Source organism: Polyodon spathula, chromosome 8 (genome assembly GCF_017654505.1).
Source record: "Polyodon spathula isolate WHYD16114869_AA chromosome 8, ASM1765450v1, whole genome shotgun sequence".
Lineage (NCBI taxonomy): Eukaryota > Metazoa > Chordata > Actinopteri > Acipenseriformes > Polyodontidae > Polyodon > Polyodon spathula.
This window is the reverse complement of record NC_054541.1, coordinates 7,957,300-7,979,528: the sequence shown is the minus strand read 5'-3', so window position 1 is coordinate 7,979,528 and position 22,229 is coordinate 7,957,300. Positions and strand designations below refer to the sequence as shown.

Here is a 22,229-nt window from a genome sequence, read left to right as displayed (position 1 = left end):
ATTTGGTGGAATAATCCTGATTTTCAAGCACAGCTTTCATGCGTCTTGGCATGCTCTCCACCATGTAGCATTGTCCTGCTGGAAAAACCAATCCTCAGAGTTGGGGAACATTGTCAGAGCAGAAGGAAGCAAGTTTTCTTCCAGGACAACCTTGTACTTGGCTTGATTCATGCCAAAGCTGCCCGATTCAAGCCTTGCTGAAGCACCCCCAGATCATCACCGATCCTCCACCACATTTCACAGTGGGTGCGAGACACTGTGGCTTGTAGGCCTCTCCAGGTCTCCGTCTAACCATTAGATGACCAGGTGTTGGGCAAAGCTGAAAACTGGACTCATCTGGGGGTGCTTCAGCAAGGCTGGAATTGGGCAGAATTGTCTTTGTGAAGGACGCATGAATCAAGTACAAGGTTGTCCTGGAAGAAAACTTGCTAGTAGTCAGTAGTTTATAGAATAAAACAAAAATGTTCATTTTACCCAAACACATACCTATAAATAGTAAAACCAGAGAAACTGATAATTTTGCAGTGGTCGCTTAATTTTTTCCAGAGCTGTATATATATATATATATATATATATATATATATATATATATATATATATATATATATATATATGTAATGTATATACACACACACATATGATATATATATACACACACACACACACACACACACACACACACACACACAACACACACACACACACAGTACTGTGCAAAAGTTTTAGGCAGGTGTGAAAAATGCTGTAAAGTAAGAATGCTTTCAAAAATAGACATGTTAATAGATTATATTTATCAATTAACTAAATGCAAAGTGAGTGAACAGAAGAAAAATCTACATCAAATCAATATTTGGTGAGACCACCCTTTGCTTTCAAAAGGCATCGATTCTTCTAGGTACACTTTTTTTGAAGGAACTCGGCTGGTAGGTTGGCCCAAACATCTTGGAGAACTAAACACTGTTCTTCTGTGGATTTTGGCAGCCTCAGTTGCTTCTCTCTCTTCATGTAATCCCAGACAGACTCGATGATGTTGAGATCAGGGCTCTGTGGGGGCCATACCATCACTTCCAGGACTCCTTGTTCTTCTTTACGCTGAAGATAGTTCTTAATGACTTTCGCTGTATGTTTGGGGTCGTTGTCATGCTGCAGAATAAATTTGGGGCCAATCAGATGCCTCCCTGATGGTATTGCATGATGGATAAGTATCTGCCTGTACTTCTCAGCACTGAGGAGACCAATTCTGATCAAATCCCCAACTCCATTTGCAGAAATGCAGCCCCAAACTTGCAAGCAACCTCCATGCATCACTGTTGCCTGCAGACACTCATTCGTGTACAGCTCTCCAGCCCTTCGGCGAACAAACTGCCTTCTGCTACAACCAAATATTTCAAATTTTGACTCATCAGTCCAGAGCACCTGCTGCCATTTTTCTGCACCCCAGTTCCTGTATTTTCGTGCATAGTTGAGTCGCTTGGCCTTGTTTCCACGTCGGAGGTATGGCTTTTTGGCCGCAAGTCTTCCATGAGGCCACTTCTGACCAGACTTCTCTGGACAGTAGATGGGTGTACCAGGGTCCCACTGTTTTCTGCCAATTCTGAGCTGATGGCATTGCTGGACATCTTCCGATTGCGAAGGAAAGTAAGCATGATGTGTCTTTCATCTGCTGCAGTAAGTTTCCTTGGCCGACCACTGCGTCTACAGTCCTCAACTTTGCCCGTTTGTGCTTCTTCAAAAGAGCTTGGACAACACATCTGGAAACCCCTGTCTGCCTTGAAATTTCTGCCTGGGAGAGACCTTGCTGATGCAGTATAACTACCTTGTGTATTGTTGCTGTGCTCAGTCTTGCCATGGTGTATGACTTTTGACAGTAAACTGTCTTCAGCAACCTCACCTTGTTAGCTGAGTTTGGCTGTTCCTCACCCAGTTTTATTCCTCCTATACAGCTGTTTCTGTTTCAGTTAATGATTGTGTTTCAACCTACATATTGAATTGATGATCATAAGCACCTGTTTGGTATAATTGTTTAATCATACACTTGACTATATGCCTACAAAATCCCTGACTTTGTACAAGTGTACCTAGAAGAATTGATGCTGTTTTGAAGGCAAAGGGTGGTCACACCAGATATGGATTTGATTTAGATTTTTCTTCTGTTCACTCACTTTGCATTTTGTTAATTGATAAATATAATCTATTAACATGTCTATTTTTGAAAGCATTCTTACTTTACAGCATTGTTTCACACCTGTCCAAAACTTTTGCACAGTACTGTATATATATATATATATATATATATATATATATATATAATTAACATGTATGCATTGGAGTTATTTTGAATCAACCAGCATACAATATCAGGAACACTATTCTTGTGCAAAACCACACAGTGGAGATATCCGAGACAAGTATACTAGCAAAGCATAAATAAACACTGACCACATGTGGGGATAGACAAAGAATAGAATTCCAAACTTTCATTGTGAGATTGCGATTGTGTGTAAACGTCAATGCACACGTCAGCTTTTTAAACATTCACAGAGATCAAAACACTTACTGTACCTAAAAGCACTTCTCTAACACAAGGGCAATGTCTGAAGTAGGCTGCTTGGAATCACCACAGAGGCATGTGATGAGAAGAAGCAACCTACATAAATTCTGGGCGATAATTCCCTATTTTAGTTTCCTTATTTCAACATAGAGTGCAGACAGAAAAAAAGAGTGCTTGTTATGCATTCTTTGTATTGGGACATATCTAAAACGTCACTAATGAAGCTATTTTCCACACACAAGGCGTACAGACTGTGAAACCTGTTTTTATTTGTATTACTTAATGTTTGTAATTCACTAGTAACACATTATTGCAACACCACAAGGGGGGTGGGGGACCCAATGCAAAACAATTAGTAACCAATATTTTATTAATGAAACCTGGTACAGTATCTTTAAAAAGAAAAAAGAACAAACAATTTTTTTTTTTAATCTAAATAACTGAATCGTTCCATTGAAAACTTGCAATTCTATTTCAAACAAACCATTCATTTTCTTCCACAGTGCACAATTTGGGACTATCTAAAGTTTTTAGCTCTCACCAAAATGTACTTTTTCAATTCAATATTAGCTACACTTATTATTGGCTACATTTGTTCTTGAGTGACATAAGAGCTGGAACTGAAAGGAAACTGAACTCTACAGCCCAAGTTTCTCTCAGTGCAGAAAACAGTGCCGGACCTTTAACGTTATCATGCAACACCGGGCAGTGAGCAAAACTATACTGAATAAATGTTACAAAATATAACTAAGTTTTAAAAAGGCAGATAACCAATACACAATATGTAGCAAATCATTCTGTAAATAAATAAAACAACAAAAAAAACTTGTTGAAATAAGACAATTGTTTTTTTTTTAAAAACACGAAAAAGGAAGTATTTATCATCCAGTTGACAAATGTAAATTCCCCATTAGGATTTGTGAAAAATGATGCTTCACCTGTCAAGATCAGACAGTATTCGCTAGTGAATCCTTCAATTACGCATAGATACTTCAATCCTAAAGTGTAATAACATTTCAGTACACAGCATCAGCTATTAAACTGTCAGATTTCCAGTCTAGTTGCATTTAATTATACTAATCATTTTCTGTTTCAGTCGTCCCATCTTGGTGACTTTTTAAACCTTGGATGTTTAAAGCACTCTGAAGGGCCTGATGTACCTATTAAGCTGCCCCTAATGGATGTAAGAAATGCCACAGAGTCACGGGGATGTGACGACAAACAGAAAATTATGAACTAATAGTTAAGAAGGCTCCTATTTCCAAGCTGCTTTTAAGTGTGGGAGATACTGTTCAAGCAACCTACCTTCCATCTGTGTCCACACTCGTTGCATAGAACAAACATGGTCATAGGTTCATCAGCACTGCAGGTTTGCACCTGAGAGATAGAGAGGTAAGTGGCCATAGCATCACTCACTCAAACACTGAACACACTGCCCGATGCGACTGGTTGCATCTCAATAGAGGTTGCATCACAAGAAATCTTTGCGAGCGGGCATCATACACTGCCTGATGAAATCGCAGGAAGGTTCGTACAATCAGTGAGTACATGCATATATTCTCTCTCTACATCTATATGTGATATAATTTACTTAGAACGCTATTAATAAAATAAACCATGCAGTATTCTGTAAATACTTCATCTAATAGTTAAGAAGTACAAAGCTTATGGGGCTGTGTGACGGAAAGATGAATTCTGGTGATGAATCGGGAGGAGAAGTATCTGGAAGGGCTGGCCTGACCGTTCGTTTCCGGGACAGGGAAGTGGGTCAGCCTGGAGGAAAGAAGCGCGACTCTGTTGTAAGACCGTATTGATTTGAAAGGTAAACGAGAGGCAGCTGCAAGTAATAAGGCAGCTGCAACCGTTTACCTAGATATCATGCGGGATTACATATAGGGGCCAGGGTAAAGCTGATCTTTTCCTTCGTTTGGGTAAATGCATGGAGAGAGAAGGACCGAGAGAGGAGCTCTCATTATTAAAAGAAAAGACGGGTTACGTGTTTTGTGTTTTGTCTGTGTAATAATTGTCCGTGTTTTGCACCACCAGACAGTTGAAGCACAAATCCAGAGCTGTCGTCGAGGGTCAGCACGATCTCGATCACTACTGCACCACCGTCACGAAATACCTGTGTTTGCACTGACCACCAGCACAATTGCACTCACCCAGGACTGGTGACCGTGTGTTTGTTTTGTTCGGGACTGTGCCCTATTATTGCTATCCCCGCGCTTTACACATTGTTGTGTATAGCCGGGGATTTATTATTTAACGGTCACCAGACCTGGATTATAAATAAAAGCACCTTTTTCACTGGAAATTGTTGTCTGCCTGTCATTCCTGCATCGCATCACCGCTACACCTGTTCCCCTCCACTAGCCACTTTGCCACAGGCTGTCAGGGCTTGTTTTCAAAAGATATCGGCACAGACATGACTGTATACAAACCAGTGGAATACCTTGTATGCACGTGTGTGTGTGATTTTATATAGAGAGAACAGATGCATATCTCTAGTCATATGACCTAAACCAGTGAACTCATTGGTTGCTGAGTTTGAGACTTGTGAGTTGGTATAACATCCTGCCATTGCAAGTGAAAGACCGTGTTCCTGTTGATCCCACCGGGCTTTCATTTACAATACAGTAATATCCAATTACAAGATGCATTGGAATGCAGATTCCTCCAATTACATTTCCACTTACAAAAGGAAAACATGAGTTAACTATGACACCTTTTTGGTAGTACGAAGAAAAATAAATAAATAAATAAAAACTATAATAATTTGGCATGTACAGCTATGGCCAAAAGTTTTCAAAACTTAGTGAATCTTAAAATCCTGACTGAGACAATTTTTATATATATATATATATATATATATATATATATATATATATATATATATATATTATATATATTATTATATATATTTAGTTCGTTTTGTGTTAAATCTAGCAACATAATTTGTAGTATTTATTTTTTTAAATAAAATGTTTTACTATAGCGTCAAGTCAACAAGAAGCCATAATAGTAGTAAATGCATGTTAGATTTTGAAATGTCACATTTTTTCATTAAGTACATGGAAAACTACATAGCGGTATGTAATTCAATATGTTAACGTAACATTATTCAGCGGGATTCATTCGACTTTACAAAGCAAAATGTGTAAATTCTATAGGGCGATGCAAAACATTTGGCCATAGCTGTACAGCACTATGCTGGCAGGAACAGGGGCAGAACTATACCTGTGTGTAGGTACAGTTCTTCTTCTTGCACTTTCCGCACTGGAATAGGTCAGTCTCCGTGCCGCCGGTCTTAGCCAGCTGGTGCTCTCGGATCGACTCCTTTGTCAGGGCTTTCCTACCCTCCTTCAGCTCTGCACTGGCCACCTCCTAAAACAAACACGTCCAGCAATTGTAAACGTATATTCTTCTCACCTTTACATCTCCAAAGTGTTACAGAACCTCTTCCGGCTGATTTATGATGTGTGATTATGAATTTCAAAAGAGTCGACAACATGAAAAATCTAATGCTGCAATGCAGACAACATGGGGCACAGCAAAAGTCATGTAATGCATCTCTTGTGAACTTTGCGGGGTGTTTTGTAACACTTCGTGAGAGATGAAAAATATGAGACGTTCGCTGAAAACAAGGTCTCCTTTTCATAGTTTACAAAACAGTCTTACCAGGCAATGAACTGCAAAAGGGGTAACATATTGCTTTAACACAAAAAAAAAGGCAACTTCATTATTTTAGATATGCAGACATTTAGATATACTATCATGGGATTTACATTTTACGGTATTTTTCATTTATTTCAATGAGCTGCGTGTATGCATAATTTAATATAAATATAAAAAAAAAGTCTTTACAATACTCTCTCATGTTTAAAAAATTAAATCACCCAGCAAAAAAGGGCTAAAAAAATGCAATTGCATTTCATCTTGTATATTGTAGCCAGCAGCCTCCTGAATGTACAGCACCTTTATGCCCGTCACTGAAAATGACATGCCTTTGAGCTGAGGTTTGAAGATGTCCTCAATGGATAGCCAAGACTTTATATTTGTCTAGTTTAAGTAATAAAGGCTCCTTGGAAGCTAAGGAAGGGTTAGTGCTTGAATGTGGGAATCAAGTGTTGAAGAAAATGGTGGTAGTGGCTCCTTACTTGGAGCCAATGCTCAGCCAGCACCTAGTAGTGCATTAGGGGCACTGTGCAGCAGTAGGGAGTTAGGGGCACTGTGCAGCAGTAGGGAGTCAGGGGCACTGTGCAGCAGTAGGGAGTCAGGGGCACTGTGCAGCAGTAGGGAGTTAGGGGCACTGTGCAGCAGTAGGGAGTCAGGGGCACTGTGCAGCAGTAGGGAGTCAGGGGCACTGTGCAGCAGTAGGGAGTCAGGGGCACTGTGCAGCAGTAGGGAGTCAGGGGCACTGTGCAGCAGTAGGGAGTCAGGGGCACTGTGCAGCAGTAGGGAGTCAGGGGCACTGTGCAGCAGTAGGGAGTCAGGGGCACTGTGCAGCAGTAGGGAGTCAGGGGCACTGTGCAGCAGTAGGGAGTCAGGGGCACTGTGCAGCAGTAGGGAGTCAGGGGCACTGTGCAGCAGTAGGGAGTCAGGGGCACTGTGCAGCAGTAGGGAGTCAGGGGCACTGTGCAGCAGTAGGGAGTCAGGGGCACTGTGCAGCAGTAGGGAGTCAGGGGCACTGTGCAGCAGTAGGGAGTCAGGGGCACTGTGCAGCAGTAGGGAGTCAGGGGCACTGTGCAGCAGTAGGGAGTCAGGGGCACTGTGCAGCAGTAGGGAGTCAGGGGCACTGTGCAGCAGTAGGGAGTCAGGGGCACTGTGCAGCAGTAGGGAGTCAGGGGCACTGTGCAGCAGTAGGGAGTCAGGGGCACTGTGCAGCAGTAGGGCGTTAGGGGCACTGTGCAGCAGTAGGGAGTCAGGGGCACTGTGCAGCAGTAGGGAGTCAGGGGCACTGTGCAGCAGTAGGGAGTTAGGGGCACTGTGCAGCAGTAGGGAGTTAGGGGCACTGTGCAGCAGTAGGGAGTCAGGGGCACTGTGCAGCAGTAGGGAGTCAGGGGCACTGTGCAGCAGTAGGGAGTCAGGGGCACTGTGCAGCAGTAGGGAGTCAGGGGCACTGTGCAGCAGTAGGGAGTCAGGGGCACTGTGCAGCAGTAGGGAGTCAGGGGCACTGTGCAGCAGTAGGGAGTCAGGGGCACTGTGCAGCAGTAGGGAGTCAGGGGCACTGTGCAGCAGTAGGGAGTCAGGGGCACTGTGCAGCAGTAGGGAGTCAGGGGCACTGTGCAGCAGTAGGGAGTCAGGGGCACTGTGCAGCAGTAGGGAGTCAGGGGCACTGTGCAGCAGTAGGGAGTCAGGGGCACTGTGCAGCAGTAGGGAGTCAGGGGCACTGTGCAGCAGTAGGGAGTCAGGGGCACTGTGCAGCAGTAGGGAGTCAGGGGCACTGTGCAGCAGTAGGGAGTCAGGGGCACTGTGCAGCAGTAGGGAGTTAGGGGCACTGTGCAGCAGTAGGGAGTCAGGGGCACTGTGCAGCAGTAGGGAGTCAGGGGCACTGTGCAGCAGTAGGGAGTCAGGGGCACTGTGCAGCAGTAGGGAGTCAGGGGCACTGTGCAGCAGTAGGGAGTCAGGGGCACTGTGCAGCAGTAGGGAGTCAGGGGCACTGTGCAGCAGTAGGGAGTCAGGGGCACTGTGCAGCAGTAGGGAGTTAGGGGCACTGTGCAGCAGTAGGGAGTCAGGGGCACTGTGCAGCAGTAGGGAGTCAGGGGCACTGTGCAGCAGTAGGGAGTCAGGGGCACTGTGCAGCAGTAGGGAGTCAGGGGCACTGTGCAGCAGTAGGGAGTCAGGGGCACTGTGCAGCAGTAGGGAGTCAGGGGCACTGTGCAGCAGTAGGGCGTTAGGGGCACTGTGCAGCAGTAGGGAGTCAGGAGTACTGTGCAGCAGTAGGGCGTTAGGGGCACTGTGCAGCAGTAGGGAGTCAGGGGCACTGTGCAGCAGTAGGGAGTCAGGGGTACTGTGCAGCAGTAGGGAGTCAGGGGCACTGTGCAGCAGTAGGGAGTCAGGGGTACTGTGCAGCAGTAGGGCGTTAGGGGCACTGTGCAGCAGTAGGGAGTCAGGGGCACTGTGCAGCAGTAGGGAGTCAGGGGCACTGTGCAGCAGTAGGGAGTCAGGGGCACTGTGCAGCAGTAGGGAGTCAGGGGCACTGTGCAGCAGTAGGGAGTCAGGGGCACTGTGCAGCAGTAGGGAGTCAGGGGCACTGTGCAGCAGTAGGGAGTCAGGGGCACTGTGCAGCAGTAGGGCGTTAGGGGCACTGTGCAGCAGTAGGGAGTCAGGGGCACTGTGCAGCAGTAGGGAGTCAGGGGCACTGTGCAGCAGTAGGGAGTCAGGGGCACTGTGCAGCAGTAGGGAGTCAGGGGCACTGTGCAGCAGTAGGGAGTCAGGGGCACTGTGCAGCAGTAGGGAGTCAGGGGCACTGTGCAGCAGTAGGGAGTCAGGAGTACTGTGCAGCAGTAGGGCGTTAGGGGCACTGTGCAGCAGTAGGGAGTCAGGGGCACTGTGCAGCAGTAGGGAGTTAGGGGCACTGTGCAGCAGTAGGGAGTCAGGGGCACTGTGCAGCAGTAGGGAGTCAGGGGCACTGTGCAGCAGTAGGGAGTCAGGGGCACTGTGCAGCAGTAGGGCGTTAGGGGCACTGTGCAGCAGTAGGGAGTCAGGGGCACTGTGCAGCAGTAGGGAGTCAGGAGTACTGTGCAGCAGTAGGGAGTCAGGGGCACTGTGCAGCAGTAGGGAGTCAGGGGCACTGTGCAGCAGTAGGGAGTCAGGGGCACTGTGCAGCAGTAGGGAGTCAGGGGCACTGTGCAGCAGTAGGGAGTCAGGGGCACTGTGCAGCAGTAGGGAGTTAGGGGCACTGTGCAGCAGTAGGGAGTCAGGGGCACTGTGCAGCAGTAGGGAGTCAGGGGCACTGTGCAGCAGTAGGGAGTCAGGAGTACTGTGCAGCAGTAGGGAGTCAGGGGCACTGTGCAGCAGTAGGGCGTTCAGGGGCACTGTGCAGCAGTAGGGAGTCAGGGGCACTGTGCAGCAGTAGGGCGTTAGGGGCACTGTGCAGCAGTAGGGAGTCAGGAGTACTGTGCAGCAGTAGGGAGTTAGGGGCACTGTGCAGCAGTAGGGAGTCAGGAGTACTGTGCAGCAGTAGGGCGTTAGGGGCACTGTGCAGCAGTAGGGAGTCAGGGGCACTGTGCAGCAGTAGGGAGTCAGGGGCACTGTGCAGCAGTAGGGAGTCAGGGGTACTGTGCAGCAGTAGGGAGTCAGGGGCACTGTGCAGCAGTAGGGAGTCAGGGGCACTGTGCAGCAGTAGGGAGTCAGGGGCACTGTGCAGCAGTAGGGAGTCAGGGGCACTGTGCAGCAGTAGGGAGTCAGGGGCACTGTGCAGCAGTAGGGAGTCAGGGGCACTGTGCAGCAGTAGGGAGTCAGGGGCACTGTGCAGCAGTAGGGAGTTAGGGGCACTGTGCAGCAGTAGGGAGTCAGGGGCACTGTGCAGCAGTAGGGCGTTAGGGGCACTGTGCAGCAGTAGGGAGTCAGGGGCACTGTGCAGCAGTAGGGAGTCAGGGGCACTGTGCAGCAGTAGGGAGTCAGGGGCACTGTGCAGCAGTAGGGAGTCAGGGGCACTGTGCAGCAGTAGGGCGTTAGGGGCACTGTGCAGCAGTAGGGAGTCAGGGGCACTGTGCAGCAGTAGGGAGTCAGGGGCACTGTGCAGCAGTAGGGAGTCAGGGGTACTGTGCAGCAGTAGGGAGTCAGGGGCACTGTGCAGCAGTAGGCACCATCCTCCAGAGGTTCTGTCTACTCTGCCGATATTAAAGATCCCATACCCAACTTTCAATGAAGAGTAGGTGTGACAATCCCAGCATCAATTATATACTGTGCTGGCTTAATCCTGTGCCTGTACTCCCTGGCTAACTGGCTCTCAATTGCTTCATGGTTAAGGCTTCATTGCTTTTGAAGCTCAGCACCAGAGACCAGTCCTTGAGAAGCAGATGGGTTTCCTGTAGAGGGTATACAACTGGTGTAAAGATCACACCCACTCTCAATCAGTACTTGTGTGGAGTATTACTATTAGAGTAAAGGCACACACACTTATTATTGCTTATAACCATTTAAAATAAAGTGTGCTGCTCTAACATGAATGATGTAAACCAGTGGTCTAAAGCGTACGAGCGTGCCATGGCTGCTGTTCAAAGGCTTCTCTGTACTGTACCAGCATGGTAAACCACAACAAACATGCATTACCACTTTGCTCACATGACATCGGTAGAGGAAAAAAAAAAACCACTGTCTTCTTAAGAATGCTTCTTGGATACAAGAGAAATTGTCTTGTGCCGTAAGAGAAAGGAGCAGTACAATTGTACATATTTTGAACGGCATATGCAAGCAAGTTGTATTTCCTGTAACATTTTTGTTTCTCGAATGAAATAAACTAGTACAGTAGAACCTGCCATATCCAACTGAATTGGTTCCAGGGATCCATCAGATATGCAAGAATATCGTAGGTCAGAGGGAGGTGTTATATACTACATTGCAGCTGCTTCATTAACAGCAGAGCATTGCAACACAACAAATTCAGGTACAGTACCGTATTTGACTGCCTGCGGGCCTGCAGCAATACCCTTCTCGTCTTTTCTAGCGCCTGTTTTTTCTATGCAACTGAAAGAGTAAATTACACACGTCATGGGAGGTCCATCGTTTAACAGAGGGTATCTTACAGGATCGGATATGATAGGTTCTACTGTATTGAACAACCAATACATACTGTACTAGCACATAAAAATAAAAACCGCTGAAAACTAACATTAATAATTTTAATTGAAGGGAGGGGGGCTTACTGTCCATCTGTAAAGCTGCCACCAGCAATTCTCTGCACTTGTTGCACACACTGTCTATTGTAACTGGAGCAGCTGGGCATGTAGTGACCTTTGGGGTGGTTGGGGTACAGGGGGGTCTTTGTTGCCTCTTGTTTTTTGCTTGAGCTGAAAAACAAAACGTATAAAAACGATTTTCTTGTCTTGCCATAGACAATAACTTGGAATAAAACATCTTTTTAAAAAATAAAAAAATAAATAAAAATACAAGCATGGAGAATCCCCGTTTTGCAATAACGTAAATTTAGACACTGTCACGACATTGCAGTGAACACACACCCTAGGCAATTGGAGTTACCTTTGGTCTCCCGATTGAGGGCTGTTCTTGGAAGACGATGATGGTGAGGAAGATTCTTTTTTCTTCTCATCCTCTTTTGTTTTCAGAACTGTCTGAAGAGCAAAAATAAAATCCCCACGATAAAACAAACACAAAAGCCACAATCCAGGGGACTTTCTAATTGGGAAGGGCAATCTCATTTATTTTTTGAGCATTTTGTACACAGCAACACTGACTCCATGACATAATCTCAGCAGGAGTCTTGTGGAGATGTAATGGTTTTAAACAGCTGCAGTGGATAAAGGCTGAGGCTGTTCTGGGTAGTGTAGAATAACTTCTTTTAATTTCCACGCAACCATACGGACAACAGCGGTGGCCTTAAAATGTCCAATCAGGCTCTGGGAACAGCAGTCATCGATCATTCTACAGAATCTTTGGAAAAGGTTTGGAATCTTGCTACAATCTTTTTTATTGATATGTATGCTGATCCACTGTATTGTCATTTCGGGTTATTCGTGATCGTACCACGGTCCGCTCCTCTCTCCTTCTGATTTAGGATCCACGCGACTCTTCCTGTGCTTCCCTCTTCTTTCACACAGTTTTAGTGCATTTAGAAGTGCAGCACCACGCGGTGCAATAAGTCTTTCCTCCATTTTTGGAGCATGCAGCAGGAATGATCCCGACAATTTCTGAATAAACATGTTTCTGAAAACATGTCTCCATGTGCATGCTGGGCTTTTGGGAATGATTAAAGAGTTTTTTTTTCAACCGCCAGGAAAATGAGCTGAGAAATACTGCACTCGTAATTTTACACTGCAAGCATGGACTGGAAAGCTAAAAATAATGGAAAAGAGGGAGGGTAGTGCCCGTTTGCTAGGGCACTTACCAAAGAAAAAGTTAAACATTTCCTTACCCACCATTTTCTTCCAAGATTTGATAAGAGATTTGGCTATTGTCTGCACCTCTTCATCCGTGCTTTGCTTTCTTACAGCATTCAGACATCCCAATTCTTGTGGACTGCAAGAAGTCACAAATAAATCAACTTACAAGAATTGCACCTTTTTATATCAGCACCACAACACAGTATGTGTCGGTTTACCTCCAAATTCATAACTAAGACCTGAAAGTTTGATACTGCCATAGATAGACAATCCAAACCAGTCTACACAGTATATGCTTGACAATTTAAACACTTCTTGTAAAACCAGTTACCTGTACTCACCTGTAATGTGTCCAAGGACATAGAAATGTTTTTCAGTTCTGTCAGTAAGGCTTTAGCACCTTCCTATTGAGAAAAAACACAAGCCAATGCACTGCTGCTACCAAAAACGTAAGGCATAGCAATAAATAAACAAAAATCAATACCCTCGTGTTCATTACAGATAGTACAGTCGGCCACCAACAGTATAAACAGACGGGTCTCTGACCACGTGTTCACCATCGTGTTAATAAGAATTTGAAAAGCATTCACCACGCCCCCAATGGAGTGAATGTGCACCGCACCGCCCATTGGACGAGCATCAGCTCCCAACTCATCAGAAGCACCGCTGTTAACATTGCATGTAAACCCAGTAGTATGTAGCATAAAATAAATTCAGCGAGCACACACGAGGACAAGTAGCAAGCCCAGAAAATGGTTTTAAGCACTTTATTTTATTTTTTTTATATGTATTATTATTATTATTATTTTTTTTTATTATTATTATTATTTTTTTTTTTTGCAGTTGGGGGTGTGCAAAAATACTGTGACATTCACAGCAGTGCTTCTACAACATGCATAAGAACATAAGAAAGTTTACAAACGAGAGGAGGCCATTCGGCCCATCTTGCTCGTTTGGTTGTTAGTAGCTTATTGATCCCAAAATCTCATCAAGCAGCTTCTTCAAGGATCCCAGGGTGTCAGCTTCAACAACATTACACCACACGTATACACCACATAATAATGGTTAATACATGAATATCAGCATATTTTAATAAAACAATGTATTCACACACGTTAACCTGCACGTAACCGACGGTACGTGTCTGCAGAACCAGAAACTAAATGGCCGTACAACATCACCAGTTTCTTAAGTAACGGTACATCAAACAGGTTTGACAATAACTGTACTTTCTATTTCTGCTTGTTTGTAAACAAACAAGCAGAATATATGGCATCGCAGCCTCACCTGCAGAAAAGAAGACAAATCTGTGTTTCCAGAATTTCTTTAGAAAAGCATATAGTACTATGTAATGTGATGATTAGAAGCAACATTCTTGCAGTGCTTTTTTTGTTGACCATCTTGTCCAATTTCTTGCCAATGCGTATGACTTCTTCGGCTTTCCCCATTTTCAGCCGTGAGTTTATACTACTGCAATGAATAGCGAAACAAATCTATTGATCTCCAAACACGAATCGTGCTGTGGGGTTTTTTTTTTTTTTTTTTTTTCTCTGTCTTCCAGGCACAGCTCTGCCGAAGTACCAATCTGTAATTTCCAACAATCAAAATCAGGCTGCAAAGAGTGTCTGGGATTGGTAGTTCTCATTATCCCAGTCGGGTCCGACATTGTTTACGGGAGGTTACAAGAACAAAAGAGAGTTTTTAGTCAGTTTCTCCAAAAGTTCTGGGAGTTGTAGTTCTACATGATTGGAAATCGTAGTGTTGTTGAACAAAGTGAGCAAACACACTACAAATCGTTGCATTCCATTTCGAAACACTTAAAACGTCATTTATTTATCCACCCCCGTCCCCCACCAACACCAACATAAAATAGAAATAGTGCAAAAGGTATATTGTGTCGGTAACAGAATGCATCATATATTGATGGTATTATTAACAGTTTTATCTGGCATGAGGTGCTTTACTATACACACATGCATGCATTAAACTAATCAGTATTTGCTCTAATAAAGAAAGATGTCATAATGACACGAGTTTTTTTGAGAATAAGTAAATAGATTATGTCTTCATTTTTTTTAATGCTTGAAAGTGTTAACAATACTAGATTCCATAAGGAGTCACTGTTGCTCCATTTTACTGTCAGTGAGCAAAAGTAACAACACTGTTCTACAGTTATGGGCATCTCTGTTCAATTTGAGTGATTTAGAACATCAAACAGAATAAAACCCCGCATTAATATTGCATGCGTAATGAAAGTGAAACATGACAGTTTAAAAGTTACATTCCCCATTCAAAGGGAAATGGGAATTGCATGAGGTTATGACACTAATAAAAGGAATTACTCAGAACGTTTGCCGCGAATAAAGCTTTTTTTTCACAAACATCTGTCACTTATAGAAAGGCTATAATCCAAAACACAACATGCTAGGCGTGGGTTAAATACAAAATATGCCCCCCTATAACTATCCTTTATATAGGTATGCCAGCGCTACAAACTTTGATTTAATTCAGTGCTCTGTGCCATTTGCACCACCCTTTTTAACGAGGCATTTACATGTACACATATGCAATTGAAGCCGAATTGATCGCTATTTCAAATTGAGATCTCATGTCTTCATGGCCTTGTCTAGGGGTCACAATCACATGAGGTGAAACCTGAATGCAGAACGCATCAGTCAAGACGGCTGAGAATATCACATTTCTAAATGTTTACGAGAAGTTTCACAGAACGACCATTGTACAGTGTGTGTGTGTGTCTATATATATAATATCACTCACAACACTATATCCTCTCCTATATATATAGAGAGAGAGAGAGAGAGAGAGAGAGAGAGAGAGAGAGAGAGAGAGAGAGAGAGCGAGAGAGAGATATTCTGAGCATCAAAAGAAATTTATCACTATTATGACACATTTTCTTTTCGAAAAAAATAAGGTATATAAATGATGGACATTGACAAAATGTTTTTGGTTTCTTTGTAGTCACTCGGTCATTCATCCTTGACCATGACACGCTTGAGTGACTGACTGAAGCATACGCACTTAATCACCTAATTTGAGAGACAGTTGATTGGATTGGATATGGAACGATCTAAGCTGTTGAATTGCAAGCAATAAAGAAAATCACAGTAAAAAAAATAAACAAAAAATATGCTAATTCTGTCAAGAGAGCAGCGCCTTCGTGCAATCAGCATATTAGAGGCTTGACTAGCACAACTCGCAGTCTTAGGTGTCCAAACCAACAATTTCAAATCTGGTGAGACGGTATAACCAGAAAACACTCTGTCAATGACAGGCCACGAACTGGGAGACCAAAAGTCTGATGCTCACACATAAGTGATACGTTTCTTTTGATGTTCAGTATATATATAGACACACACACACACACACACACACACACACACACACAGTGCCCTGAAAAAGTATTTGCCCCCTGTCTGATTTTCTGTATTTTTCACATTGAATTTGGTCAGATCTTTTTGTGGGTAATCAAACATGCAATCTTCAGGTGTGAAAAAGTTATTGCCCCAATAGTTAGAGCACCCTAATTGTACCTTTAATTGGGTTGAGTACTTGAATACTTTGGTTAAAAATCAGGTCTGATTTGGGCCAGCCCTGCCCAATATAAGTCATTTCTAAGGCTCTGGGGCTCCACCAAACCACAGTCGGAACCATATTGTCCAAATGGAGAAAGTTTGGGATGGTAGTGAATCTTTCCAGGAGTGGCCTTCCTGCCAAAATCTCACCAAGAGCAACACGTAAAATCATCCAGGAAGTCACAAAGGATCTGCAGGCCTCTCTCACCTCAGCTAAGGTCACTGTTCATGACTCCACCATCAGAAAGACACTGGGCAAAAATGGGATTCATGGCAGAGTAGCAAGACGGAAACCACTGCTCACTAAGAAGAACATGAATGCTCGTCTCAAGTTTGACAAAAAGCACCTGGATGATCCTCAAGAGTTCTGGAACAATGTTCTATGGACAGATGAGTCAAAAGTGGAACTTTTTGGCCAACATGGGCCCTGTTATGTCTGGCGAAAACCAAACACTGCATTCCACAGTAAGAACCTCATACCAACGGTCAAGCATGGTGGTGGTAGTGTCATGACTTGGGGATGCTTTGCTTCATCAGGGCCTGGACGACTTGCCATCATTGAAGGAACCATGAATTCTGCTCTGTGTCAGAGAATTCTATGGGAGAATGTCAGGCCATCCATCCGTGAGCTGAAGCTGAAGCGTAGCTGGGTCATGCAGCAAGACAATGATCCGAAACACACAAGCAAGTCTACATCAGAATGGTTGAAGAACAAGAAATGGGTTGAAGCAGTTCTGCATGAAGGAGTAGGCCAAAATTCCTCCACGGCACTATGAGAGACTGATCAATAACTACAGGAAGCGTTTGGTTGCAGTTATTGCTGCTAAAGGTGACATAACCAGTTATTGAGTCTAAGGGGGCGATTACTTTTTCACACGGGGGCATTGGGTGTTGCATAACTTTCTTTAATAAATAAATGAAATAAGTATCAAAATGTTGTGTTATTATTCACATAGGGTCCCTTTTATCTAATATTAGATTTTGTTTGAAGATTTGATAAAATTCAGTGTCAAAAATATGCAAAAAATTTGACAGGGGCCAAATACTTTGTCATGGGGGGGGGGGGGGGGGGGAGAGAGAGAGAGAGAGAGAGAGAGAGAGAGAGAGAGAGAGAGAATTAGTACTGTTTACAAACCTGTTTAAAACTCACCCAGTGTAATTAACATGCATTTCTCAACACCTACAGTACAAAGATAACCTTTTCTACATTTTGTATTTAGGGGTCTTTTAGTTGTATTTCTCATGCACATTTGTGTCTGGACATTTCTGTCTTTTGACATTTAACTAACTATTTATAATACCAATGTATCAAATGATTGTGGAGGCCTTGATTCCGCTCCTAATACAGCAGCATTTGTTGTATTGCTGATTAGGTCAAAGGCACACATGTTCCCAGATATAGCTTTGAGGATCGATGTTCTACAATAACAACAAAATTGTTATAAAATTAACTTTTTTTTTACAGTGATATGTAGTAGCATGTTGTATTATTACCATGGTGCAGTAAATCTTGGTACGCAAGTGAAAGGGACATTTCTAAGCAGTAGGACAGTGGGACTGTGTGTGCTGGGTTCTGCACAGCTGTGGAAAGGCTGCTCACCCCCCTGGAGTATTCTGCCGTCTTAGTTCTGGTTCTGGGTGGTGTGCCGCTGCGTAAGGAAACTCCACCTTTGAAGGAGCCAATCTGCTTGTCTGGAAATTCCCGGCATAGTAAGAGTGTCTCCAAAACCAGCAGCAAAAAAGATCAATTTATTATTGGATTCCCTCCATGGAGAGCTAGGATATAATGACTGGACTTTGATGTTTAATGCTTGACAATGTAACACATGTACACTACATGGTGTACTTGCATTTACATTACAAACATGGGCTTTAACATCACAAGTTCATGGGGGAAAAGATGCATTTTGTGAGATTAATTAAACATTATACGTTATAAAACTTGAAAGAAACAACTTAATTGTTCTGATTTCTGATTATTTTATTGCTAGTTTTATTCTTGCCTTTGCATTTCTAAATTAGGGTCCATTGTGAATATATCAGAACTGTTTACTTTTGCTCCAGTGCAAAATGTGCACCGTGCTTGTGTTTAGTAATACAATGTATTCAGAACTGGACTGAGACTGCTTCTCTTCCCTGATGTTTGAAGTACACTAATACAGTAGCACTGTTTAAAGCTATGTACAATGTGTTTAAGAGCTCAGGAAACACACTACACCAGTGGTACTCAACTCTGGCCCTCGAAATCTATTCTAGTCCTGGTCTTTATTCCAACCAGATCCTAAATTAGTTAATTGCCTCTTAGCAGCTTCAGTTAACTACATTAGAACCTGCTTGGTATAAAAACCTGGACTGGATTGCATCTTGAGGGCCAGAGTGCTCCTTTAACATCCCTATGGCCTTCTTCCATTGTATTGAAGCATGAGCCTGTCTGCACCAAGACTACATGTTAAAAATGTATAAAAAAAAAAAAAATATATATATATATATATATATATATATATATATATATATATATATATATATATATATATATATATATATATATATGCTTAATTATACGAATTGAGAACAACTCAACAATCAACTCAAATTACGTTTTTTTTTTAAGAAAAAATATGAATACACAATAATAATAATTATAATAATAATAATAGTAATAAAACCTATTAATTACTTCAAATCAATAGTATAGAAATTGTGATCTACAACTGGTCTCACAGAGCCTGATCAGATAAAGGTAGGTAAGTTTTTTTGCTAATCGTCAGAGACAGCAGTCCGAAGAGCTATAATAAAAACTGTTTCAAAACTGCAAATGAATAGTTTTTGTTTGATTCTTTTATTTAAAAGTTTTGTAGAAATGTGGCACAAACTGCATATGAGCAAAACCGCCCAATAAAACAAGTCCAAATGTCACATCCATAGAAATCCCCGTTAATGAATAAAAGAAACCTGAATTTTATCCAAGTTGGTTTCAACACACTGGGAGTTTCTTTCAGACAACTATATTTGGAACAAATGTTCCAAACCAATGCATTATATTTTTGACAGTTATGACGTGCATAAGAGTAGCTCAAATGCAGTTATTGTTATGTTGACTGAATGTCTTGCCAGTTCTGTTTGCAATTCTAAAAGAAATAAGAAACAACTCAAGATTACCAACAAACCCCAGCACCAAATGTCTGAGTTCTGTATTTCTAGTTTGGTAACTTTATGTGATATGTTATTACTCTGTGAAAATATCGTGCTATTGACGTTTTGGAGTAAATAACTTTAAGAATCTAGCCCGATGTGTTTGAAAAACAGTACATTTGAAAAAACGATAAATATGTATTACTTTTGGGAAGATCAGTTTTATTTCAGGATCATTTCATATTATTCTAACACAGCAGCAGCAGCAATGCTATAAAAAGTGTTCAAAGTATTACTATAGTTTTATGATTGACATCCTTCAGGTTTGACTGGGCAGCAGGTGAAAGCAATGCCTGCCAAAGAGCTCTGTGCTGACAAAGTGCTTATGTGCCAGTTTTGACATGACATCATACTGTATGTGATTGAAATACATAGCACTGAGCTTATCAGCACTGCAGAGGAAATACAGTAACTCTGATAAATACAAAAAGCGTGGTGCAGTTGGTCTGATATGTCGGCCCCCTCCCCCCCTCCCCCTCCAGCATCCTTGACCTGCTGAGGTCTAGTATTATTACATTTCCCCTTGGCCAGGGAACACGGGCCATAAAAGATGGGCTGATAAATCCTGCTGTGGGAAGGCATGTGCTTCTGAACTCTCACACAGCGTTTTCCCATTTAACACTTCCTACATCGCCTGCTAACCAGATAGATTTGTAAAGGTAGTGTCCAGAGGGGATTCGTAAGAATAGAACCAACTGGAATGCAGTAACAACGGGACTGTTTCCTCTGCAGAGGGGAGCTAAACTTGGAACCGAGCGCGCTCTGTTGCTAGGACTCAGTCTAGGTCTTTGCTGAAGTGAGATTATTATGATTTTTTTTTTTTTTTTTTTTCACAGCTCTAAACAGCTTGGCATCTTGTGTCTCCCTTGCCTTTGTAGATCCCCTTCCACATTCAGTTCACGTCATTCCTTTAGTTAATCGAGGTGTTGTTTGAATCCAAATAAGGGCTTCTCCACTTTTGTTCAGTGTTTCCCTTTGGCTTAAAAGTTATACAAAAGGAAATCCAGTGAGGCTCATCTGGTAAAGTCACAGGGCGAGTCAGGGGGACCACAGGCTCCACATAATTGGGAAATTATGACCTCCAGGATTATAATGATTCCTGATGAGGAAGGTATTAGTGCAAAAACATTCTCTTTCTTTTCCTTTCTTTTTAATAGTTGTGTTACTGTGAACTACGTGTAAGCCATTCGGTGTCTTTTTATCTTGTCTTTTGTGTTGTTGCTTTCTCTCACATTTCAAATGCATTATTTAACCAGGATAGAACCCTTGTGATATACATTCACAAGAGGGTCCTGGCATACAGATTGTGCTTCGTAGGCAAACAGAGATCTACTATTGCAATCAAACTTCTCTGATGTTGACATAAATGCATGCTGTCCATTGTGTTGATTTGTAGTGCAGGTTTTCTTACAGGCTCATCAGTCACTGGTGCAGACAGCTCGACCAGCGCGGACCGGCAGCACTAAAGTGATCTCATCGATAAAAGCAGCACTTCTCGTCTGAACAATACCATCGTCTCCCGAGCAGCACAATTCCCAGAAACTCACAACTTCACACTGAACCCTCCCAGGGGAGCGTCATGCCAGCCGACCTGTCTGCACCATGGAGAAAATACACCGCCGCTCGCTCACAGTTTCATGTGCTTTTAGCATTGATTTTGTTGGTATTTACAGCGGTATGGTCAGGTTTAAACAGTACATGAAAATAAATATCCCGTACTCACTTGCATTTTTTTTTGTTTTTGTTTATAACCATATAAATGATTGATTTGAATGGAGTGTAATAAAAAAAAAAAAAAGAAAACGATAATGGGATGCACATACTGTTCATAAAACGTTTAAACGAAAATGCTTCATGGGGATTTTATATGGATTAGTATATAAAGTATCTTGATGTATTGTTAACCACTGTAATTGAAAACTAGAGGGGATAGCCAATGTAAAATTTGAAATAAATATATCAAGTCAAATGTAAAGAGGACTATAATATAAACACCAAATGAGGGTTTGAAATGTATTCATTCAGTCAATTAGACACACAACCTTACAGCAGAATACAGTCTGGCACAAAACTTTACCCAGTGTTCTTTCAGTATTGCAATATTGTGAGCCAGATATGGTAAGTTATTGCTGTGTTCTGGCTGTAATCAGTTAAGCCACCTGTAAACAGTGTGGTGTTGTGGAGTGGAGAAAGACATTGGCAGTACTGGAAAGGGAAGTGGAGAGTCTGGGCAGCAGTTACTGTAGCTGCCCTGGGTTCATTCATTACTGTGGGCATGTTTTGGAGCAAAGTACAGAGAAGTCCTTGAGGAAAACCTGCTGCCCTCTGCAAGAAAGCTGAAACTGGGACAGAAGTTCACCTTTCAGCATGACAACAACCCAAAGCACACAGCCAAAGCTACACTGGAGTGGCTAAGGAACAAAAAGGTAAGTGTCCTTGAGTGGCCCAGTCAGAGCCCAGACCTAAATCCAATCAAAAATTTGTGACATGACTTGAAGATTGCTGTCCATCAACGCTCCCCAAGGAACTTGACAGAGCTTGAACAGTTTTGTAAAGAAGAATGGTCAAATATTGCCAAATCTAGGTGTGCAAAGTTGGCAGAGACCTATCCCAACAGACTCACAGCTGTAATTGCTGCCAAAGGTGCTTCCACCAAGTATTAACTCAGGGGGTGGAGACTTATCCAATTATGATCTTTCAGTTTTGTATTTTTAGTATATAATTTTTTTCTCAATAAAAACTTTTTTCACCTTAGCAGTGTGGAGTATAGTGTGTAGATAAGTTGAAAAAAAAAATCTAATTTAAATGCATGAAACATGTATTATATAT

At 42.8% G+C, this 22,229-nt stretch overlaps 1 pseudogene; it reads right to left on the bottom strand.

Annotated features, from left to right (window-relative positions):
* Window positions 1-5,819: 5,819 nt before the first annotated feature.
* On the bottom strand, window positions 5,820-14,063 carry LOC121320171 (annotated as a pseudogene).
* Window positions 14,064-22,229: the final 8,166 nt, after the last annotated feature.